The 27,486-nt window shown below is 32.3% G+C and overlaps 1 long non-coding RNA gene across 2 annotated transcripts; it reads right to left on the bottom strand.

Moving 5' to 3' along the window:
• Window positions 1–11,267: 11,267 nt before the first annotated feature.
• Window positions 11,268–15,265, bottom strand: LOC118680903 (uncharacterized). 2 transcript variants are annotated; one of them, XR_011396154.1, is made up of 4 exons: window positions 14,658–15,265; window positions 14,237–14,363; window positions 13,440–13,714; window positions 11,268–13,360 (listed from the first exon to the last, which is right to left on the bottom strand). It is a non-coding gene; the product is annotated as an uncharacterized lncRNA (long non-coding RNA). The 2 variants fall into 2 exon arrangements; XR_004976550.2 differs by lacking the exon at window positions 14,237–14,363.
• Between the last annotated feature and the right edge of the window lie 12,221 nt (window positions 15,266–27,486).

Raw genomic sequence — 27,486 nt, 5'->3', positions numbered from 1 at the left:
CGACAAAATAATAAGCAGCTATAAATGAACATACATGCATACATACATACATATATATTATATATATATATGAGAATGTACAAAAATAAAATGTTGAGTTAGAAAATAAAAACGATAACAAAAGCCAAACACAGATACTGTGTAGTAAAATCGCATGCGATAATTTTTTTTGTATTTCCTGCTATTAGACGGCAAGTTATTGTTGTCTGACTTAGACGAATAATTGCATGGTTGAACGGCAAAAAACAAAAGTGAAATAATAATAAAGCCGATTGCAGTTGAAAAATCAACTTACATATATGTAAGCACACAAACTTACACACATATGTATGTACATTTGTATATTCATATGTACAATTAAGTATGATGTTAATAATGACTTTCAAATGTGCAAAACAAAGCAAAGCTATGAAGTACTTTATTATGTGTGTATGTTTACATGTGTAAATATGTATGTATGTATAATGTACATACGTATATTTATACAAAAAAGCACAAAGCGAGTAAAATCGCATAAAAATTGCTACAGAAATTAATAGCTTCGCTGCAATTTGTGTACAATTTTTAAATGATACATTATTAAGTTTTGTGTGTGGATTTATGTACATTTGAATATTCATATACTTATTTACATACACATGTAAACATAAAAAACGTACATACATATGTATATTACATATCGCACATTCATTTGGACTTTGTAATTGCGCTCGTGCGGCCACAGCTGATAGTTTCAAACTGAAATTTCAGAATTGACTTCAAATTAAAAAAAAATTAATTATTTTTATTTATTAATTAAAAACATAAATTAATTTAAAAAAATTAATTATTTAATTTCAAAAAATATTATGAAATGAAAATATGTAAAAATTTATATTTTACCCAAAACTAAAGAAAAAAAGTCTGAAGCACCAAAAGGTCCTTAAAGCAGCTACATTACGATCTGAACATCTTCTTCGGAGATTGATAATCCATGCCAAATATTCTTGAAGTCCCGTCAATTGAAAAAGCTTGCCATACAAGCACTTTATTCCCATCGTTCAGTTTTTATGGCAGCTATAGTGATACGATGTCAGCAATTCCGACAAATAAGCAACTTCTTGATGAGAAAAGGACAGGTGCAAAATTTCAGATCGATATCTTAAAAACTGAGACACTAGTTCGAATATATACAGACGTACGGACGGACCGACAGTAATAAATAGGAAACTCTATAAAAAATAAACTAAAAAATGCAAGAAAAAAAATTACCGAAAGAGACGGATCAGGGTGAGATGGAATGCTTTAGCGGCATGCAGGATCGCAAGGATCATGGGAAAGGGAGGAAGCAAAACACTTCTACTTACGCGGCCTCGAAAAGACTGCAGGTCGCTTGTTGACCTATGTAGTTACAGGTCACAACTTACGGGCATCACATGCGAGCCAAATGGGCATTAATTACGATGGCACATATAGAAAGTGCAGGGACGTAGTCATGAGGAGACGGTGGAACAACGCCTCTGCTAGATATCAAATCTTTATTAAACTTCGCAAAAAGTGTTGACAGCCTGATCGACATAAACTTCAGTTGCTATTAAAATGAACTTCCATCAGGAATTGCAAAGAACCTATAGGTCTATCTATGGCGTGACAGCCAGCTGGTATAACCTAACCAAAAATAAATTAAATAATTTCATAAAACAGCGGAGAATTACACAATAAGGAAGTAGCGGTATGAGGTGACAATATGATTATAATCAGTCAACGATATTTGAATAAATAGCATCAGGAGTAGTATATTTTGTTATTGAAGTATTATTTTCCACTAAAGATCACCTCTCGGCATTAAATGTCAAAGTCCCATTTTAATTCTGACCCGAATAAGCATCCACCATCAAGCCTCACACCACAAATATGATTTCCGGTAGTTCTCTAACAGAGCAACAATGGTCCATTATTAACTACTAATGGTATGGTCTCTCAAGTGATCTTCTTAAAGTTATCCAATTCAATTCAAAACAAAAGAGACACCCAATCAAAGTTGTACAACTTCTTTCTCGTCCAGTATATGTATTTGATTATGCCACAATCTAAATGTCAAGTTAAATGCATTCGTCAGCCATTCGTTGCTTCGCGAGTTAAAATCTATAGCTATCTCGAGGCAACGCTACCAAATCCATGATAATAGATTTATTAGGCATATATAAATGCTTAGAACCACTAATAAATACATACATATTCATAAGTATATGTATATACCTATGCATATACCCATATACAGTGCTGGGTTCTTAACTATTAAACAAAAAAGACAAGTTAAATATACAAACTATGAATTGAATACAATTGAAAAGTAATTTTAAGCTATTTCTACGTATATGAACAGTTTAATTTTTTCAAAATATATGTGGTTTTTACTAACAAGATTTATTAATTAAAATTTATTAAGAAAATTGTTGAAGCAAAAACAGAAAAAAATCCAGTTAACGGTTCAAATTTCTAATACTAAACGTCTTCAAATAATTATTATAGGTATTCTAATTGATTGCTGTTGCTATTAATCGTTTAAAATCTCCCCATAAATTTCCGATAGGATTCAGGTCCACTGCTTGCGCTGCCCAGGACACTACGTCGAACGTTTCTGATACAAACCACTCCTTAGCTGGTTTGGTCGTATGTTTTGGGTCGTTATTCTGCTCAAACGTCCATTTGTAGGCATTTTCCAGTTGGCAAATGGTAACATAACACCCTCCAGTAGGTTTACATACACTGTTAGGACCATGATGCCATAGAACAAATCTAACCGGCACCATGGTATGAAAAGTAACCCCATACCATTATGCGAACTTTAATCTTGCAGCCAGGTGTTTCTTTGTCAAGAGACACTTTATCTTCAAATTGTTTTCAAATAGTCTCCTACGGTATATAACAGTAGTAACCGAAATTTTACTTAGATTAAATCGTTTTTTCACATTTTTGAGAATGCTTAGGGCTTGTTTTTTACATACCGTATAATCTGTATGTCATGTAATATTAATTTTTTGCATTCTCCTCCAGAACTCTTCGCTTTATCTTTGTATTTTATAGCATTGTATATCATAGTGGAGCTGAGATAAGGCAGTGGAAGCAAAAGTAACGGGATTTTTAATTTTTATAATTAGAAGTGTGTATTATGCCAAAACAACAACGATTATTGACTTGGCAAGTCAGTATACATATGTTAAGAAAGATCTTCGAATATACGCTGTCGCACTACTATTTTCATGAACACAACTGTATGTACATATATATACATATACTATATAAAATTTTAAAACTATTGTTAGTCATACATCGCGTTCAACTTCAAGGTTTTCCACATTTTGCGTGTTCGTTTGCTTGGTTTCTTGCTTTTGTTGTTGTTGCTATGCAGCAACTACAATATTTATATTTCTCACACATTCGCATCAAAACTGCAATTTTCTATTCGTTGCTTATATTTATTGTCGTTTTTGTTTGCTTTTTTGCAATTTTATAATAGCTGTTTGCATGCTGACTACATTTAATTATCAGCGACACACAAATGCAAATAAGCATAACTGCAATAGAAGAAACCAAAAGGGAATAAATGAAAAGCTAAAATGATTAGCGAAATCTTGAGACACTTGCATTTGCAGTCGCTTTTGAAAGACGAAATTATTTAACTGAAAAGGGATTAGGAAAAAACGAGAAAAAATAATTATAAAATAATAAAATATTTTTAAAATCAATTAAAACATATATGTATGTAAATGTATTGAAAAAAAAATTTTTTTAAATAATATAAATAAATGTAAAATTAAAAATTTTTAATAATATAAATTTTATTTCGAAAATAAAATAAGCAATTAAATTTTTTTTTTGAAAATTCAAAAAATTCATTTATTTAAAAACACTATTGTATTTATTTAGAAGTTTTTATTATTTTAAATATAATAATTTCAAATATAAATATAAGCAATACGAATATAAATTTCAAGTGATTTAAAAAAGTAATTGAATTAAAAAATAATTTAATAAAAAACAATTAAAATGATATAAATTAAAGAAAATTTTTCCTTAAAAGTGTTGAAATAAATTATTTGAACCTTAGATGTTGTGACACCCTGTTGTAGGCTACCATTTATGTTTTATTATTAATTTTCATTTCTTTTCTCTGATACTTAGTTTCCATATTGTATTTGTGCAGTGACAAAGTCTATTACTATTATTAATGTTCAGTCCCTGACAGTGCCATCATTACTGTCATATTTTATGCAGCGAGCTACATGCAAACTTCTAATAATGACCAATACAACCAAATGGAAAATTTTTAAATGAATAATGTGCCGTATGACAGGCTGTCAACGATGTGATGATATCCAGCAAAATGAACAAAATATAGATATACCTATATACAAACTTATTTTCCTTTACACTATGAACCCAGTAGGAACAAAATTGCAGTTTTTATAATTTTTCATTTTCATACCTACTGACTAACTTAAATTTAAATTGTTCCAGATCGATCCTAAAATTAAAGGTTTGAAATGATTGATTAAAAATAAATAAACTTAAAAATCCCAAAATGTTAAAAATTTATAAAAATATTACACATTCATCATACAGCAATAGTGTGTAACAATTGTCACTTTTGTACTCAGAACTCGTCAGTATACAAGTTTTAAAATTATTATCAAAGCTTATATGTATCAGACTTTTGAATTTTTTTTATTGGAAAACCACTAATTTCCAAATAGTAATTCGTGTGTTACACACGTATTTTCATGTTCAAAATATCAATAGAAAACTTGCATAGATTAATTATTTAAAAATTCGTAACCTGTCAGCTTGAAACAAAATTTTCCTATAGGACATGCGAGTCCCTAGACATGAGAGTCCACTACTCAACCTTTTTAACTGAAAGTAATCACTCGACTGTTTGTCTGACTAACAATCGTGCAGCTTGACTAACTGAAGTCCACGAGTCGTCCAAACATTCAACAGTTCAATCACGCGATCGCACCACCTCTGGTACATACACACATATGATCAACCTCACTATTATATCTAGTCTAGAGAGTCAGAAATTATCGCCTTCATATTCCACTTGAACCCCTCCTTTAAAGCACAGATGCTTTGTCCGCGCTCCTCACTATACATTTCTATAGATTAGTTATTTGTATGATCATCGCTATGCCTAAGTATGGTATATGATATTCAGTAGAGTGCTAAGTTGGCTAAAGATTTATGAGTGACAGTTTGCGTGACTTGACAGCAGCGACAAATGCAACTTGTCGTGTTGACTGACAATTATTTTTAGCAATTTTCTATTACTACTAGGTATCCGTAGAACCGAGTGATCTTTTATTTTGTAGTAACAGGCCGATTAGTTTTGCAAATAAAAGTGCAAAACTTCTCATATCAGCTTTTGCTCACACAACTAATTAATTGAAAGTGTAGAATTGCTTGATAAATCGATTAAACTAATTGCAGAGTTAGGTTAGGTTAAAAAGTGGTTAGTGGAGCAAAGAGCAATTATTGCTCAGGATGAAATTAGTTTCCCGTGTATTTAGTTCAGTTCTAGTTCGGTTCCATTTCGAATTAATTTCAAAAACTAATTTTCTATATATTTTAAATGGCAACCCTACTAAACAAAATCATCAAAAATTTATTTCTCTTTGAACATATAATTTTTAAAATTTAATATTTTGAATGGCTTAGTTAGTTGGCAACTCTGTAGTATAAAGATATTCCTATATTAAAAATTGTTGATTACTTTATATCGCTTTATAGACTACTTACTTGATATATTGCCGATATGAAAAATGAAACATGTATAAAATTATTTGTATTTAATAAAAAGGTGGCAAATTTATTTTTAAAAAATATTAATAATTTTCTAATCAAAGAAAATTTAATGGCTGTTGGATACAGTTTGAGTTTCTGACCTCAATTTTTGTCACGTACTGTTTCTACAGGTGAAGCGTACAGGTATAGTGCGAGTAGTGAAACTAACCCATAAAATCATATAATTTGTGCAAATAACTAAGATACATTTAAAATAAACCTCGATCTAAGTTAAAAAAAAAAATAATATAATAAATGTAAAAAACGAAAATCTTTATAATAGTTAGAAATATGAAAAACGAAATCAGCAACGAAACAACTCATTTTTATGGAAATACCAGAAATTATTACAATATAAACCACAAGGTAAAATAAAAACAAGAAAAAGCTGTAATACCCTTCACAAATACAAAATATTTTTTAAAGAACTTGATTTTGACCGGCCAGTTTATATGGCAGCTATATACTATAATGGTCCGATTATAATTATTTCTTTAGAAACTGTACTGATGCCTTGGACAATAATGAGTGCCAAATTTCGTGAAGATATCTCATCAAATACAAACGTTTTCCATACAAAAACTTGATTACTTTCGTTCACTTTGTATGGCAGCTATGTATATACTCTAGTGATGCGATATCGACAGTTCCGACACATGAGCAGTTTCTTGTGGAGAAAATGATGTGAGAAAAATTTCAGATCGATATCTCAGAAACTAAAGGACTAGTTCGCTTATATACAGAAAGACGAGCATGGCTAAATCGACTCAGCTCCTTATGCTGATCATTTATACATATATCCAGTTTCCTTCTATGTGTTACAAACTTCGAGGTAAACTTAATAAACCCTGTTCAGGGTATAAACATATTTTTATAATATGTAGTTAGAAATATAACAAATGAAATCAGCAACTAAACAACTCATTTAAATTGAAATAATAGAAAAGATAACAATATAAACCACAAAATAAAATTTAAAAAAAACTTATGGTCTAACGAATATTATACAAGTATAAATAAAGCTTAACAAAAGAAATACAGTCAACAACAAAAAAACAATAACAACAGCAAAAAAACATGTCGTAATGAGCAATGATTTACTTGCAACAGCATGACATAAAAAGCGAATCTAGGATTGTGTCAGCAGGCCAAACGGGTCCAAAGCTGTGCAACCAAGCAGCAACAAAAGTGGACTGCAAGTGACATACACACAAATTTACATAAATGCATACTAAACATACATACATACATCCGCATGCTTCTATATATTTAACTCGTATTTGAAAACATGCAGCTTTTCTGTCATGCTTTTATCGCACTGCCAACTCGCTACCCACAAAAAATTTTTTTGTTTTTAATTTGCTCGTTCGAGTAATCGCCCGCATCTCGCGAACAGTATGTCGGCAAAAGCAAACTGTGGCCTCTTTTCGATTTTTACCTACCTTTTTCTCCAGACCAAAGTCAAACAAACAGACACAAGATCGCTTTTATACATACAAACACATGCATATGTATTTATTCAGCAAACCAGTACTACAAAATTAATTCAACGCTTTGACTTTGTAGGCAACGAAACGGTATTATACCGAAAATCAGACTTACATACGTAGCTTTAACCAGTTCCTATTTTGTTTCACCGTTTTCTTTTTTGGGTACAGTTTTATTTACCTGCTTGTTAGGTTCAATATGGCTGCGATGGTGGTGTATTTTGTAGATAATTTGGAAACTTTTTGATTATTTGTTTGTTTGTTTGACTCTTAACTTATTGTACATAAGATACAAATAAGATTGTAATATGTGCATTTGTATATATGTACATACATATATGTTTACCATACACAAAACGTTTATATGCATGTGAAATTTTTCATGCTACTCATTAGCTTTCTTTTTAAAGATCAGCATTTGGTATATTATGTAATCCAGCACTCATTCCCTATCAATCTTTGTTATCTTCTTTTCGCTTGAGCTGATGTTTTTCATTTTTGAGAAAAAAAGATCTTAAAATATATTAGCTATGCTCGACTGAACTGGATACCCATCAAAACCTATAGTTTATATATAATCTCTAATTTCTAGAAATACAATTTTTCAAAATTTTGTAAAATCCAACTGCACTCAAGCTTTTTTAATTATACCCTGAACAGAGAATATTAAGTTTGCCACGATAATTGTAACACCTAAAAGGAAACGTCGGAGACCCTATAAAGTATATACATATACCTATAATTGATCACGCTAAATTTGGCATAGATTATTATCCATCCGGGTATTGAAATCTAAGCTTAATTCAAATCGAATAAGAATTATATCATACATATATGACATTTGTATATTATATGTATATAATTATATTTAACTTCCTGAAACCAAAGTTCCGAAGATGTTCTTCCCTCTTAATGAAATACCACTGATATGTATGTATACAATATTTATTACAATTACACTCCACAAAATTCTCCGATCCTTAAACTTCGCATATATCATCATAAAACGTTTACAATTTTGCTACCTGCTTCTTGTTTTTGTTGCCATGTACAATAAATTAACTTTACAATTATGAGTGTATATTTCCACCTGATTGTATACAGTTTTTCATTTGTATTTATCTACGCTAAAAGCCGTTACTCCACTTACTACAAGAAAATTGTTTTACCATTTTGTGATATAATTATCTTTCTATTTCGTTACATATTATTTTTTTAGCTGCGCATCTAAAATCAACACACGGCATGCAAATGTAATAAATTCATGTTAAACGGGTTTTTCTCCGACTTTATTTACTACTTTCTTTTTTCACAATAACTTCAACTCATTCTTTTTTGTTTATTTTCTCTTAAATTTTATAGTTTTTCGTTTTGGCTGTTAAGAGCATTTTATTTCATTTTTTTTAAGGATTTGTAAATATGTATAAATATACATGTATGTATATATGTATGTATTAATTTTTTGTTGATTAGTTGATGCCGAAGTAAATGTGGAAATTTTACCAGTTTTACCAGCAGTTATATATAGTTTAATACCGTAAATTATTCGTCATTTATTACTTGTCTTCTAAAATTTACGATGTCATCATCGTTTCGAAATGTTTGTCTAGCTAATAATATTTCTTAGTACGTACTTATATACATATGAAGATATACATAGACTGCGTGTTTATTTTTTTTAGTTAAACCAGTTTATAAAACCGTTAGGAATTCTAAATTATATCGATATTTTATGGCGCTTTAATTAAAACAAAATTAGGTTCTTTAAGCAATTAAAATCAAATATAAATTATATGATGCCTTCTTAGTGTATATATATATTTTTCAATAAAAAGAATAGGTAGTTCTGCAATTATACAGTATACGCATACTTCCTGAATACAGTTCAGTACAATTACATAAATAAATACCTGAATGATTCAATATTATTCGCATTAAAATTAAAAATACATATATCAAGTAGTTACTCACAATTTAGACCAAAAACCAATATTATTTATATTGAGCGCCAAACCATTAATATAGTTTTAAGAAACCTTAATTTCATTAAAATATATACTTTTTGACCTAAACGGTTTAAAGTCAGGTGGAAAGACGGAAATCATTATATAGGATATATTGGTGGCAGAGAAATGGGAGGCTGATTACATTAATTTTTGACATTCTTCAGTTATACTTTAGAACTTTTTTCCAAGGTAATTCAAAATTTCGCCTGATTTTATCCGTTTTAGGCACAAAAATACACTAGAAGTTCGAAAATATTTATATTAGGTATATGGAGGTTAAGGAAAGTATTGGTCGGATTCAACCCATTTTTGTCTTAAGGATATATCATTATTTAAGAAACATTTTCCTCTAATTTTAAAAAATATATCACATAGATTGACCGATGTTTTCGACAAAAAGTCAACCATACGCATTAAGGTCCACATATTCTGTATATGGGGCCTTGAACAGTTGTAGGTCGATTTTAAGAAATTTCAAACTCGAGGTGACATACCTCAAAAGCACTATTTGTGCTAAGTTTCATCTGAATATATTCATTGGAAAGTGTACGAATCATATGGAATTTAAAATTGTGCTATATGGTAGGTAGGTGTGGTTGTAGTCGGATTGCGCCCATTCTCAGAATGCATAGAATCGTCAATATGATGTTATGCACTGCATTTCATTGAAATTAGTCGAGTACAATTTGATGTTCCTGACATATAATTTACTTATTGATTTATCGCACTTTAAATAGTTTTGAACAGAACCGTTATATGGGTAGGTGGCAGGGTTATCATCCGATTTCATTTATTTTTATATCTTTGGTAGGGGGGCTTAAGGATCCTTTAAACCTATTAGAGGATGGGGCCACGCCCATTTTTTTCAAAATTTGATCATTAGGTGAACAACACTATTATACTCTGTGGTTATATGTTGAAAAAGTATAAAAATAGTGAGGTTTCAATTGTTTAGTGGAGACTTTTTTAATACATTTCTTATACTATCAGAAATTGGAGAATTCTTTGAAGAAAAAGCATACCGACTTTTTAGAAAAAAACTAATTTTTTGACATGCGAATTATCGATAATAAATTAGATTCCTCTTTGCATATTAAGTCGAAATAAGGTGAAAAAATTAATATTTCAAATCAAAAAAATGCAGTGCATTTGGGACATAAAATATTTGGTCTCACAAATTTTTTGTAAAAGATAAAAATAATAAACCTAAACACTTCAGTCCAATTTTCATTTAAATTTTTCGCATAAATTATTTTTCCTTTAATTAAGGCTTGTCTAATAGATCCCGCAAGATCCGTCAGCTTAGTTTTTCTACTATTAACAAATTCTTTGGCAGAACATATCTTTTTTATTTTTTTTAGGCTAGCATCATCTAAAATAATCTGCAAAAGATGATCAGAACTTCACTTTCTGCTTAAACATTAGTAATATAGGGAAATAACGTCTCGTGCGAGATCAGTGGTGCATTAATAAGAAGTGCGAAATTTGAAGTACGAGGTGTTCTTACAAAAAACACACTTACAAATAGAAGGGGTAATTAAGCAGAAAATATTTGAAATTGAAATTTGCTTTGACCACAACAAACCTTTTTAATGCGAAGGCGGGGTAACTACCACAAGGATGCACGCAATATGGCCAGTTCGTTGGCAGAGACGTTTATTTTCGCTACTGCAGCTGCTTTTGCCTGCCCTGCAACGCCTCCTCGTTTGCTACCAGCACACAACCACACACATTAATATAGTGTTTATAAGAAGCGGGAACAAGCCAACAGCGCTGCTGACGTACAAGCAGAAGGGGTAGTAAGTAGGCGTGACATACATACATATATTAAGGCTGAGTCATAAATATTTTAGCAATTGCAACAACTATTAAGAAGCCTAATAAAAACAAATGCAACGCTCTCCATCTATGCAATGGTGGAGTACCATAACTACTATGTACATAGGTACGTACCCGGATACTATAAGTAGAATGCTTTTTGCCATTTTAGATATATTGATTTCTGGCAGATCATTGCCATTAATGCTTTTCGTAGCTCCTACAATTAGCCTTGTCTGCGCAGCAATGACAGCCCATGTTGCTGTTTCATTATTCGAAGAAACAATAACTATATTGGCAAGACGAAGCTAATGGTAAGTGTTTACTAGTAATTTTTGGTGAAGAAATGTTGGAGAGAGACAGTAAAAATATCAAAAGTTCTACACAATGTATGAAATATGTAAAACATCTCTCCACTACTTGCAAATGCTGTCACATCACACTTCCAAATAGATTTTAAATTATATTTACTACATGCGTAAGTACTCACCTTGTAGTTCCTTACACTATTTCTTGATCGTTCTTGAAGATGTAGTAGTGCCACAAAATTGCCCATCCAATCTGTACTTAAGTACATATGTACATATTCATCGAAAAATTAATTTAATAAAAATTTGCTTATCTTTAGCAAAATTGTTGCTGCTGCACAACTGTTTTTTTTTATTATTTATTTAGATCCATATACAAATGATATGCGTAAAAAAATTGTAACATTTCACTTATGAACATACTTGAATGTACATAAAACCGTACGAAACCGCCTTAATCGAACCACTATAGCTTATAGCTGTCATATGGATAGAGGTATGCACCGCGACCTATGAAATGAACGATCAAAATAATTCTTGTTTGGAAAACTTTTTTATTGGACAAGATATCATCAAAATAATTGCCACGGATTATTGTCTAAGGCAACGCTATAATCTCCTAACAAATTGTTCAGATCGGACCACTATATCATATAGCTGCCGTGCAAGCAATCTTGAGCACTAAGAAATGGATTTTTGGAGGGTGTAACCGAACTTTGTTCTCAATTCTTTATTAAACTCCACATATAAATGAACTGCTAAACAATTTTTCGCACTTCACTTTCTCATTATAACTTTGAATTTTTTTCTTCGTAAAAACACATTGCACTTTAAATTCGACAATTCCTTACATGTATTCCATAAATTCCACTATTTACACATCCGTACGTATGTAATTTTTATATGTACCACACATCCATAAGTAATAAATATATGTGGACGTACTCATATGTATGTATGTATGCCCACTCATTTATATAGGTGCAGCAAAAAATGTCCTCTGACAGCATTTGACCTTGAGGCTTAACCTTTGTGAACCACCAAATTTCTATAATATTTGCATTTAAAATTACTAATTGTATTGAGAAAATTAATCCGGCATTTTTGCAACAAATAATTGATACTAATGTTCATGAAGAAATAATAGTAAATTTCAATTTCCTTCAACTCTCTACTTGTTTGCCTTCTCCTTTCAACTTCCATATAATATATATATATAAATTACACTTTTCCTTCAATTGCATAACTATTTCCCTTAAACTACTATTATTGTCTGTTAAGCCAATTTTAAACAAATTATTTCACACAATTTTCCAATAATTTCGCGACCTTAATTGGTTAAACTCAAATTCGCAACACTCGCGGTTAAAATCTGCGTAATAACTGTTTAGACGAAGTATCAATTGCGCGATTAATGAGTATGAAGGGGAAACAAAAAATACAACAGCGTTGCTGTCCTACAGGCAGAAGGCGTAATGAGGCATGCAACAGATATTAAGGCACAAGTTAATGCAATTCTGCTGCTTATTAAAACAATTTTTGGTTAGTGTCGGATTGTTGACAGCATTATCTTTCGCAGCTACTGCACTCTACCCCAAGCGGCGCTGCAAAGCCTTTTATATATTATATTAGGCAATAATCTTTAAGCACAACAGCAATAACAACGACTAGTTATTGGTCATTGAAACAAACAAAAATTTGTCTATTAATCGTTTTGTACGCGAAACGTTGTAGGACAGCGAGTGTAAAAACAATAACGAAAAAAACTTGTCACCCCGTCTCTGCTCAGCCATGCTGTCTAAGCAATTTTCTGCGGCTTAACAATATGTCCTGTGAAGGTGTTTGACAACATTTATACACACCAATATTGTTGTATGATTTATTCTGCAACAAATTGCGTTGATAACCCAGTTACCTATGTAGAAAATAAGATAATGCATTGAATTGTTACATTTATTGGGGTGTAATATATTATATTATGAATGCATACATACCTAAATACATATGTACATTTGCCAGTTCACTTGCTGCTTGTATGCCGTAGCCATCAGCTACATAATTGTTTTTGCTGTTACTTTCTTATATGTTTCCTATTTGTTGCAACTTGTGTTCGGTACCAATACAAATTGCTTATGCACGCATAAATAGAAGTAGAAACGAGTTCTTAGCCTGTCGTCCTCTTTACTCTTTGTTCGGCCAATGCTGATGCTGCATTTTCTATTCCCTTGTTTGGCCTCAATAAAGTGGCAGTGGTTCAAGTCATGTATACCTACATCGTACATAAATATTGCTTTATTGAGAGCTCGTTTGAGTTGAAATGCATATATAGTTAATTGATGGCCTGTAGGAATGGTTGTAACCGAATATAATAAAAAAAATAAATGTAACTAATTTTTTAATCAAATTATGAGATTAATTATGAGATTATATTCACATATTCATTTCAAATAATTTATTTTTTATTTGATCGAATTGTTTTGAGCAAATAGTTTCGGTGTTATGAGCCTACTTGTTATATTTTTTTTAACTTGGAGTAAACGTGTATTTTCCGAATCGCTGTTTTCCGAGTTGGGGAGGAAAACTTCTCCAAAACGGTTTGACCGATTAACTTTAAATTTTAACACGATCTTCGCAGTTAAACTTGTCAGGTAAAGATCGAAGGACTGAGATTTTTGATTATAATTTCGATTTTATAAGCCTCTTTGAAGTGCAATTTTTTCACAAAAAACTATATTTTTGGGAAGCCACCATTTTGACAAAAAAAAACTTGGACTAGTTCTTCATTTATTACCTGTGTTCATCTATTGTAATAATACATTTTTTTGGATTTGAGATAATTGTAGGCACACAAATCTTCCTCACCGTCTGTCAACTTTTTTCGGAGGTCTTTCTGGATATCGATTACGGTACATTAAATTCTGTAAATGTACATTATTTTTATTGCTAAAATTAAAAATAAATCAAAAAATAAAATACCTGCAAGTGAATATAATCCCTTAAAAGTTCAGAAAAAGTATTAACTTCGGCAAAAACAAAATAATCTATTCAAAATTATTTAACAGAATCTTATTTTATCTATATCATAATTCCAGTATGATTCAAACAACATGCGGTACCCAAAAGTCCACTATCTTATACTATGGATTATATATTCAATTCCTTAACGCCGTTAAACCGTTCTACTTTCCTCAATTTTCCTATAAGGTACTCACCATAGCTATTTTGTCCCACTTCCAGTGTTGCACATTCAACCAATTCGTTCTCCCATGTTGAAACAACCTGTGCATGGCCCACTTTTAGCTGCAACACATTCGCAGGCACTTGCCGCAAAAACAACAACGCTTTTGCTGGTTGCATTGTGACACACTGCGCGTGAATGCATCACCGACATACTAATCTATGCGCTCATATAATGCAATAAATACATACATACTAGCATACATATATGTAGGTATTGTATTTTTCCCGCATTGTTGTAATTCTTCTGCTTGCTCTACTTACCGTATTTTCTAGCATGTCATTTTACAGCTGTTGAGTTGCTGCCAACGCTGCTTCTCCGATGCGCTCGCTATTGATACGAGTGTGTGTGTTTGTTGGTATGTACAAGTATGTGTTTCAATTGAGTATTTAACCCACTGTGCTACTTTGTAACCAGATGGGGCTGGGAATGAGTGTACAGATCAGATGATTTTTAGCAATCTAATCAGATGTTGTTGTGGCATGCATAGCAGTGCAATTGGAAGAATATACATATGTACATATGCATACATATGCACACATACATAAATATTGATTTAGCAAGAAAAGAGGTGCTCCATATACTATGTCTGCGTAAGTATATGTATATGTATGAGATTTCAAAATTAAAAATTTATTAAAGTTAATCTATGAATTTATTTTTTTTTTAATTTGTGTGCATTAATAATTTTCTCTTCTATAAAGAATTTTACGATTGCGAAATTCTGCTTTTTAAAAATTTCTTGTTGTCTCTTGGTATAAAAAGAGTTTTCAGCATTTTAAAAATGTTTTTATCAGAAATATGTTTTAATATTACATACATACATATGTACAATATTTAATTTTTGAAAGGTTTGGAAGTTGTTTGATATCCTCACTTTCCTATTATTATACACATACATAATAAAAAAAAGCAAATGTTAATTATAAATTACTCTCTATTAATTTCAGTTCCTCAAATTAATATGGAAAAGTTAAAGCGATAGTGAGTGAAGAACATTTAGCATATGGGAGGTATTGGAAAATAATGGAAATATTTTAGACTCTTTTTACTTGTAATATAATAATTGAAGTTTTCTTAAATGCGCTGGGTTTACGTTTTAACAAACAATAATTAATCACATTTGCTGCAGTTCTGCATAAAAATCTGATGATATTTAAAGTTTCTAAATAATATTTTGATCATTTGGTAGTTTGTTCAGAGCAGAAGACAAAAGGAACTGAAAAGAAAGACATATAAATATTAGAGAAAATAACTCCTAATTATACTACTGCTTATAAAGATAACCGTTTTTATTTGGAGTCTTCTTCACTATCTATGCATGAACTCAGCTTTCTTGTTCAAAATTTTATATGTATAAGCAAAAAACAAATTTCAATGAAATCCAATACAAGGTGGAATGTGGATACCATACTAAAATGGTTTAAGCGCTGTTCTCTGTTCTTCTGATTTTTAGTGTTTTTTACAAAAGTTAAAATTTTTCTAAAGAGAAACTCATAAACTCCAAAATATGTATACAAACTGTTTGTATAGAAATATGTATTTAATAAATATAGGTATATGTATGTACATATATATTTTAAAACTAGTGTTCATGTAAATTCGGACAACTAACTCGTATCGTAATAACTCAGAGTAATCAATTTCAGACACGCTCTTAATTGAGTCAATCACAAATTGAGTCGAAATTTTGAGTGAAAACTCTTTCGTTACAACTTTTGCTGACTTAATTACCGAGATTGTTGCCATATTTACATACATACATACATATATGCATTTATACATACTATGTATGTACATAAAGTTAGTAAAGTTAAATTGAAAATCGAAAACAAATTAATCAATTTCCTTCGCCGAGAAAATGTTATTTGCCAACAATTTTGTTGTACATATACTTATGTACATATGCACATACATAAATTTTTTCCAGAGCGAAAACATATTGTAATTTCCGTATTGACTGCAAAGCAGAAAAGCAATAAAAACAAAAATAAATACAACAAAATAACAACGATGACAACACCGTTGGAATAGAGAGTAGTGGAAATTTCCTTAACAAACTGAAATGAACGCCCCAAAAGCTAACACAGTGTGCCACTATGCTGCGGATGCCAAAGCACAGCACAACACAGCGAGCAGGCAAGAAAAAGTTGTAGCAAACCAAACCAGTCTCACATATCCGCATATAGATACAAACTTACATACATACATATGTATGTACTTAGAGATAAAATGTATATGTGTATATATGTTATATTAAAGTATGCATACACGCGCATAACACCAACATGGGCCAAGTGCCCCACTGCTCCACAACGCTTTGCAGCCAGCCACTTTTCGTGCTACAACGTAGCGGTTGTGTAGTGGCGGCAAAGCAATGACGACGACGGCGGCGAAAGCAGCGGCACGAGCAACAAAACGGCAGGGAGCAGGCAACAGTAGAAAATGTGTGTCAACGACAAACTTGCTCAACTTGTTTATGGGCACATTACGATATATATATATATATATATTTGAGAAGTACTTATATTTAATATATATTTGCTTTTATATATAAACGTGTCTGTATATAATTTCTTGTTTGTATACTCATCGATTTGCAAGGCAACCAAAGTTGTCTCCACTGCTGCTGCTGTTGTTGCTCGTGGCAGCAAAAAGCTTTCTCCACCTTGTCGGGCTCTCTTTTTATTTTATATACATAAATATATATGAATATGAGAGCGCGCTCAAAATTAAGAACGAGCACATGAAGGCATGGCAAACAAAGTTGCAAGCAAGCATATTGCGAGTATTACTAACTGTTGAACCAGAGAACTTAGAATCCATTTACGTTCTCTGGTTGAACTACAAGCGTTTGAAACTACAAATGAAAATACATACAAACAAAAACGTTTGTAGAAATAATTACTGAAAGCTCTCTCAAATTCAAAGTTTCTATATACTTGCTCATATACATAGATATTTCCCCAGTCTGCACAACAGCATATTGAGTAATTAGCAATGGAGCGCGCATTTTGCGCTTTGTGCTTTACCTCCTTTACCCTTTCGGCGCCTAAAAACCATTGCACACATAGCAACCGAAAATTATGGTCACAAAAGCTTTTCCCTACATTTACTTACATAAGAACATAAAAAAGATAAGCAAAGCAGGCAAACTCTCGCCCAAGCACGCTCTCCAGCGTTAGCAGAATTAACACCAATGACGCTGCCAAAGTTTGCGTTACATTGCCCCCTGCGCTGCGCAACTCGCCTGGAGTAATAAAAAAACGCTAGAGAGCTTATGATGTAAAACCGTAACTGCTAAGTATGTAAACAACAACAACATTAAATTTCCCCAACACTTGTGCAGCGCACAATACAAGCAAAGTAGCACCGTGCTGAGAGCGTGTCGCCTTAACGTTACAAGTCGTCGTCAACATTACCCCTGTTGGCACAGTGCTATTGTTGAACACGACGTGTTCGGGCAGCGATGTTGACGTCGGTCGTGTGGCCTGGTCGGTCAGTCGTTTGAAGCGGAGGTTGATTTTTTGGAACAACGCATTTCTGTCGCCTTTTTCTGTTTCACAATTCATTCGTTCGTTGTTCGTGGTTGTGTACGGTTCGTGTTTTTACGTCGAACGCTTAAAATTGCTGTGCTTGAAGGGAAAAATATATAATATATAAAATGTGTGAATAGAGAAAAAAATATATGAATGTGAACTAATTGAAAGTAGCAAATGATGTCGTTCGTCGTCGTTGCTGCTGCTGCTACTACTACTACTATGCGCGCCTTGTTGGCAGTCCAATTGGGCTAATTTTGAACTTTGACTAAGCTGAGTAAAAAAAAAAGATCAACGTGTTATTTTGAATGAAGAAAAAATAACTTTTGGCATTAAAAGAAATTAAACATATTAAATAATAATCATTAAAAAATTTGCTGTTGGTACAATAAAACATCACGTGCGTGTGTGTAATCTCAAGGAGTTGCTGGACAGGCAGAAACGAGGACAAAAATCATAAAATCAATTATAATATAAAAGACATACATCAAAGGACATTTATGGATTTTATTATTAAAAAAAATGCAATTGAACATATTTCCACTAAAATTAATATAATTTTTTTCTATTAAATATGCTGGTGACTCACTATGATTACATAAAAATTTATAATTCAAGTGCCAGATAATGAAAAGCACATTTTCGCTAAAAGTATAAGTGCTTACAGAGCTAATAAATTTTCGCCAAGACGTAATAATTGAAGAAACGAGGCGTACCACGTTGAAATGCAAAGCAACAACGAAGAGGCGTATAAGAAGGAAGTGATGAAAATGATGACACATTTTGTTTTTTTTTTTTCTGTTGAGCTTTTGTAAGAACTGATGATTACGCAATCTGCGCTGCGTACTCAAATGGCGACAGCGGTAGTGCGTGGCTTCCGCCTATTTCACCCGCCGAGAGAACTCGTGTAGTACAGTAGAGTAGGAAGAAAAACATGCTTTTTTATTTTGGCATGCAGGATTTAAAATAAGCTTTAATTTAATTTTTATTAAAATTAAAAAGGCTAGCTATGGTAATAGGTTGTAATGTAGATGTTTTACTGTGTCTACACGTAGAAGATAATAAGAAAATTTCGATTGATTTCAATTCAAATATCTAATTTTTATACCAAATTATTTGCAATTAAGTCGAGGTTTTTAGTAAATATTTTTTTATTTATTTAAAAAATAGGAAAAGAAAAAATACTTATTACAAAAAACTAGACCCAAATGCCAACGTAAATTTTTCCTTGTTTATATTTTATAAGTATATTTTAATTTCCTTTCCTCATGTCAGGAAAAAGAGCTACATATTGATTCATTTAAAATGTGCTAACTTTGTCGTCGAGTCAGCGCGCTACTGCAGCCGAACCGACTTTGTTTTGCGCGCGTTTCTCTTAACAGCGTCGTGTACGAATACATTCACACACGCAATCGCTCTCATCAAGAGCACAGAGCATTCGTCTACAAAACGCGCGCGCATTTGTTTGTCCATTGGTTGGGTTCGGTTCGTTGGTTCGTTCGGTTTTCCATCTCATGTCCACATTTCGTCGTTTCAAACGTCATTTGCCAGCTGCACAGTGGAGTCGTTTGATTTGGGGCGCACACACACTGTTTTAGCTCCCCAGTAGTGGTACGTGATGGTTTCTAATTTGAAATGGTGCTACATTTTCAAAGACGACGACGTGGCTACAAAGCGCTACAATACTAGCAACTAGAAGTGTTCGTACGGCGCTCAACTAATTTAATCAGAAAGAAATAATTTATTTCAGTGAAGTGTGATGACACAGCAAAATAAATGAAAATTAAATGTATGTTTTCGGAGTAAACGTTCTGCAACCTATGTGGGAGCGAGATAGGGACTTGCTGTTATTTGAAAAACTTTTACAACCAGTCAGTCTTTTTCTCTCTCCTATAGAAATTGCGGGCGTATCAACATATCCGAAACATATAATTTCAAAAATTCAACATTTGTAAAAAAAAAAAATCAAAAGTGCGCGCCAACAAGAATATAGGAATTTACTCACTCAAGATGCGCACTAATTATTGATACAGGATATATGACTGAGTTGGCATTAACAAATAACCAGTTATCCAACTGCGCGTTCTAATTTTGTTTGGGGTGGTTGATTTTTTGCTGCTACCGCCTATGTAGTTGCAGCTGCTGCTTTGAAGCATTTGTCATTTCCTCATGAGAAGGTCACACGTGAACACTTGTATGGTGTATACAAGATAAATACTATACAAATGAGGCCATTGACAAGGGATTATCCAATTAGAATAATGATATAATTGGAAATACGCTAAATATGAATCTTATTGGATCAATCTAATTGGAAATTTGAATAAGTAATAAATTCGAATGAATAAAGTATCATGATACTTAAGAAAACTCTAAAAATTCAATATCGTATCTAACGAAAAAATATATACACTTAAATATTTAATAAAACATTGACACTTACTAACTAGAACTTTTTAATTCCAAATTCATTTCGTATATTCATAATTCATTATAATTAATCATAAATTCATTCATATGTTTTAACTAAATTTTAATGAAATAAATATCTCTAGTTAAACTGGTTTGAAAAATGCGGTAAATGTAAAGTTTAGGTCCCCCAACTAAGGAGGCCTCAAAAATGATTTTTTTTTTAATCGTCCTATTTTTACGCGTAGATTACAAATCCGTGAGCGGAAAGTGAATTTTTTCAATAATTTATGTATATTTTTCAAAATTTATTTAACACACTTTGCACATATCACATATTCAATTTACTTAGTTGTTGTTGTAGCGGCAAAATTCTGTAGAATTCAGATCACTTAGCTGTAATTACCAGTTCAACGTGTTAAACATTTTCTTATGAAAAAATATACTGAAGAAATGTAAGTCACAATTTCTTTTGTGCCGTGATCTGATGGTATGGACGGATATCGGAGATCGTCGAACTCCTTTTCGCACTGGCGGTCTATGTATAACAATATGTGATTTTTTCAAAGAAAAAAATAAAACAATTAATTTCAATGTTTCAAAATTTTCATTTTTAATGCATTTTTATAAAAAAAATAAAAAAACGTTTTTATTTATTTTTTTTTTTTGAAAAAATTCACTTTCCGTTCACGGATTTGTAATCTACTCGTAAAAATAAGACGATTTAAAAAAAAAATTATTTTTGAGGCCTCCTTAGTTGAGGGATCTAAACTATACATTTACCGAAAATGCTATTCGAATTTTAATTAAATCAATTAAGGATTGACAAGTTATGCTTCTGGACGTAGCTCGAACGCTCCCTAATTTTTTTTCGATTATTTTATAATATGATTAGGTAAATATTTTAGTAAATGTTAGGTCAAAGATGGTGACGAGACTTGCACAGAGAGGCTCTTATGCTTTCGGAATATAACGAGCTCCTCTCCAAGCAGTTTTCGCAGAAATCACCCCTGCAGTCGTCTGATTGAAGCGGAACCGCCTCTTGGGAGCAACAAGAGGGGCTTCCTTGATTACGTCGTCGACATCAGACAGTAAGCCTACTGGACTTTGGACGCAACGGAGCCATCAACATCTTCATCGACTCCCTCTCAGTCAATGGCGTACTAGGATTCAAACCACCACTCATAGCATACATAGAGCTCGAGTTGCCTCGCGAAACCAGAATGAACCTCGCGTTCTGGATATTGTAGCAGGTTAAACTCCTACTTATCCAGAATAGACCCCGACATTCCAAACATATGCCCTGCGTGCAATGAGTCCCCGCATGATACTAACCGCCTCTTTGCATGCCTAATAAACCCAACTCATCTAACAACGTTTTTCCTATGGTCCGACCCCGTCGAAACAGCTTGTTTCTTGGACCTCCCGTTAGATGACCTCGACAACAACCAAACTATTACTTATCATCCAAAAATATATAAACGTTACAACAACAAACGTTTCAACAATAGTTTTAGGTTTTGAGCTCTTGAGCCAGTCTTTAAAAAAAAATTTCAATATGTTTTTCAATAACTATAGCTTTTTTTTTTTTTGTTATTAATGGTCTCAGCCTATCTCACAAGGGTTAAGTTTTACAATTAGTCAAGCAAACGTGGTCTAACCCCTGTTTTTTGTAACATGTTAACATGTTTAAATCATTGTCTGTTTAATATATGTACATATGTATAAACGTTTATATATTTATATTGTGAACAAGAAAAAACGTGAACTCCGACTGTAACGAAGCTATAATATCCCGTACAGATCAGTTTGTATGGCATTTGATATAGTGGTCCCATCCGAACAATTTCTTCGGAGATTATACCGTTGCTTTGAAAAATAAGTCGTGCCTAATTTCGTGAAGATATATTGTCAAAAAAAAGTTATTCTTACAAAAACTTGACTCTGATCGTTCAGTTTATGTGGCAGCTGTTTGCTATAGAATTCATATATCGGCGATTCCGACAAATTAACAGGGAGAGTCTATTTCAGAGTGATATCTCAAAAACTAAGGGACTATTTCGCATATATGGTATACACATAGACGGACATGGCTAAATTAACTGAGCTCGTCACGCTGATCATTTATATATACACTTTATATGGTCTCCGACGTTTCCTTCTGAGTGTTACAAACTTCATGGTACCTGTTCAGGGTATAAAAATGGTCATATTACGGTAAATATTTAAAGTCATTTCGTATATGATATGCTAAATCCGATGTATAGAAAAATTGAGAAACTTATATTTGGAGAAAAAAACAAATATCATTACTTTCCAGTCACTTAGTCTTACTTCGATTATAGGCTATAGTATTATATCTACTTTATTTGTTAAGGAATAATTTTTTCAATATCAATCTCTATTCATTCTAAAAATTAAAATTAATTATTTAAATAAAATAAAGTATTAAAGTAATTACCTGAAGGATTATTGAAAACAACTGCACATATTTTCAGTTAATCAGTTGTGGTTAAGCTGTTCGATTACTGATTTTCACATTCATTTCATTTCATTCCATCAAAGGAACAAGTTATTTTAAAACATATACATATGTATGTAGATTTATATTTCCGAAAAAATCTCGAAATATGAGAGTGTCATTTCTCGCTAAAACTAAAATTACTAGAACTATATTTGCAGATGTAATGACTCATAGTTTTAATCTTGGTTTCACTACTGCCCTGGTTGCACCAACTAAACACTCTCAACTAAAACTGATGCAGCAATTTTTAGAATAATTACGTTATAGACACTTTTACAACAATAAAAAAAATTAACAAAGTGCTTGACTTTATAAATAAATGACGAATTTTGATCTAAAGTGGGAAGATTTTGTGCCCACTAAAATTACATTTGCCATACAATCGAAAAACGGGTGGGCAATTGTAGTACAAAGAAACTTATACAAAAGGTAGTAATTAGGCATATTCATTCAATTTTAATTGTATTATGTTATTTTTAAAGGTATAAACTATCGAAATATGTCTAAAAACTTCGAAAGAACATATTAGATTTGTCTCTTAAAATCCAAGGATCGTTTTTATATCGTACTGCTCAATTGATCATCCATGAAAGGCGAATGTATGGTAAACACTGAGTGCGTTCGCGTTTTCCGTAAAATAATCATTGGAGCACGCGAATCAAGGTATTCACTTATTACATAGAATTTTTATGAATGTCTAAGTTCAAAAAAAAAAAATGACATTGACTGTCTACTTAGACCTCCCGATTCGAAACGCACTAATTTCTTGTTATGGAGGTATTAGCAAAGGCTAAAATCATCCCAGCAAAAGTCGCTTAATTAATATTTAATTTAACAAATAGTCCAAGTAAGTTGTATAGAGTCCAATAAAAGTAACTAAAGAGAAAACATTTTTTTATTCAAAATTATTCAATTGATACAGGTCGCCTTTATAATTATAATATAATATATTTGAAAATTGCGAGAAAAAGCAATTTGGAATGTGAAAAATGTTGTGTGTGTACGTTTTTATTTCTCGTACCTCAAGCGGTTTGGAAAACTCTCTGTTACTTATCATTTAAAAGAAAAAGGGAATATGTGCGAAAATGGCTATTTATTTCTTAAAATAGTCTTCTTTTAGCTCGATTCTGTTGACCAAGCAATACTCCAACTTGTGTAACGCTTCTAAAAAAAAACGTTTTCCAAAAAATCTATGTCGGCGATGGTTATGAAGAAGACGTAGAAACTCTTTTGGAATGCACTTAAATAGCGTCAAATATTGCAATAAAGGGGTGCCACGATTGCGTTTGTTATCCGTACTAAGCAAAAGCTACATCCGTTGCGCCGACATCTTTCTCAAACCCAATATTTGATGCCAGGTATAACCCAAGCCATCTTTTGTGATGCCCACATAATGCGTTTCCAATGCGCGTGGAAGTGATGTGTGCAACTAATTAAACCAATACATATATCTGACGGATCATCTAAGGACAAGAGTTCCCGTATAAAGCATCCAAGGCCTCTTTGATTTTACTGCACGATTTCCATTCCAAAAACAAGAACTTTATCACGGATCGATTCGATACTCGTCTACAGGTAGAAAGTAGTAAATTTCTTCTATTTTCAATACAGCTGTAATGCAATATTTAAATGAAGTTCTGGTGATGCTCACAAACTCGATCTCACCAAGGTCCCATGCTTATGATTCTGAGTGTATTTATTTGAAAGGCATCCTCAATTACAGGTAAACTAGGAACTACAAGAGGTGGTTAGCTAAATCGGAGCTAACAGGGTACAGCTCAGCAGCAGTAATTTACAAGTTGTGTTTTAAACTCTAAAGTTGAGTATGGCAAGCAAGTTGATTATTCGTTGAACATTTATTATATTTGTAAATAGATAGACAAAAACAAACTAAATAAAAATTTAAATACTCGTTATTAGTTTGGTTTGAGTTTTGCATGGGAAGGTAGACGATCCGCTACACATATTCATTGTACTGATTGAAATATAGGGTACTTGAGTGAGTATAGTAGCGTTAATACATGCAGTAAATGAGGCCCTTAATTTGGAATCAAAACACTTCATCAGCTTGGTTTGATGTGCAAAATAACTTTCTATTGTTGCTGGGGAAGTAGGTCCATATCAATGATTGAAAGTCGGTTATCTTACGGTTCTTGTTGAACAATAACTTTTGTCGAAAACAGACATCGACTTTTGGATAACTAATATGATCTTTGGATGTCCATACTTAGTAATCCTTTGATTATCTATCGAATTTAGCGAATAAATTTTGCATTCTTCATCAAATAGTGTTGCAGAATACTGCCGAGCTAACAGTTCTTGACCGTACATATGTATATACATTATGACCAGAAAGTTTATTGGCCCACAATTCCGGCCGTTTACTACGAATATTTTTGAGAAAACGCCTCAAACGATCAAATAAAACTCTTTATTGACCATCTGTCCCGTTGGAACGAATTCATGATGAAACAAACCGCGAATATCGAAAAAAACAATTTCCGGAAATTATCTGGTTTCATGGTACAACATGTTGCTACAGAGTATAATGAACGATTTTAAGATCAAAAACTCGTTCAATACCATCGATCAACCACTGTATTCACCGGATTTGAATCCACTCCGTGGAACCCGTTTCGACTCGATTGAGGCCGTAAAAGAAAATTCGCAGACGGAACTGAAGGCGATTCCGGACCCAGACCTACAAGGCATGTTTCGATGATTGGAAAAAGAGGTGTCATATGTGTATCGCTTCAGAAAGGGCATATTTTGAAGGTGACAAAATATATATTGATGAAGATTAAAAATGTTTCGTTTCATTTACAATTTCCGGAAACTTCTTGGTTTTAAGGAACTTTGTCTTTGAGGCGGTTGTTATTTCGCCTTTGAGACAATCGACGAAAGGTCTCATAAATCAAGTATTTACTCTAGAGAACAATTATAGAAACCTAAGTTTGCCCCAATTGAGAACCCCTATTCATTATACTCGTACATGTTTGATTTAAAATGAACAACTGTTATTGGGTTTGGATTTCATTTAAACTAGTAAAATTGATTACTTTGTTTAACGGTTTGTCAGTTGGTTTAGACAGAAGATTAAGTAGGATACCTAGGCCACCTAATTAAAAACAAATTCAGCTATGAAGCGGTAGCGAGATGACTTCAAAACTTGTAGAGTCAACAATAGAAAATAGAATAAATGTTAAATTGACGCCACAGCCTGCTAGGTAGGTTTCTTAGTAGGTATTTACTTTGAGTATTTATTTACAGTTGTGGTCATACTAGTAGTAACAGTATTTTTTAAATTAATTTTGTCAGTCATTATAACGGCTTGGTATAGTTAGAGTCGATCGGATTTATCCACTTGGTGAAAATTGCGAAAGCTCCTGATGAAAATTACGATTACCTTCCTTACGGCTTTAAACCTATATTTTTTATTAAAACCGCCTTCATCCTTCCTCCATTTTTATTCTACGGAAAATATATTTTTGAGACTGCTTCCAGAATGTATGCTTCTGAAGCTGCTTAAGATAGCTGTTGTAGCAATTTTTTCACGAAGTTTCCTACAATCTGATTTACGGGATATATAATCGTCGCTTAAAATGGGTCAATATAATTTATATACATATGTATGTAGAGCATCCTGAACAAAAAATTAGATATCTGTAGTTTTAGTTGGAATATTCAACTTTTTGCTCAGTGGATGTAGGAAGATACAATAAAATGAATGTCCATTTTGAGATCACTGAGTAATAAAAGGAATAACTAGAAAATAAACAGAAATAGCCTACAGTGAATTCAGAAATTACCGGCTATTGGCTAGGAAAGACTGTGTTGAATTCTCAAAGGGTACTATGCATGTTGAAACATTTTTTTTTCGATAAAATAAAGTTCTATTTTATCAAATAGCCCTCAAAACTAGAAGCCGTAGCCGATTTTAATCTGAAAAGATTTACCTAGACAGCAGTATTTACGAGTTTATTATTTCAACTCGCTTCTATTTTAATGACTGCATACTGTAAGTGCCTACATGTGTCGGCTTAGTTTGGTTTCTAAGCAAGATAAATTATATTACCAAAAAAAATTAAGAATTTTACTGTTGAACCGGTTCTTCGCTTTGTCGTCTATCTTAAGACTATAAGCTACGAGTACAAGCTATTTAGCGCTCTTTCTCACTAGCAGAGGCCAAAATTAATTTCAATGCTTAAAATCCGCTTTTTATGGATATTACAATATTTTCTAACGTCTAATACATTTTGATATACTTATATAGCGCAGCCAACAAGCATGGCGTCAAGCCTTTAAACAGCAAACTAGCTTTAGCAGCGTCC

This window comes from Bactrocera oleae, chromosome 4 (assembly GCF_042242935.1).
Source record: "Bactrocera oleae isolate idBacOlea1 chromosome 4, idBacOlea1, whole genome shotgun sequence".
Taxonomy (NCBI): domain Eukaryota; kingdom Metazoa; phylum Arthropoda; class Insecta; order Diptera; family Tephritidae; genus Bactrocera; species Bactrocera oleae.
The sequence above is the reverse complement of the archived record's forward strand: the minus strand, read 5'-3'. Positions and strand labels throughout refer to the sequence as shown.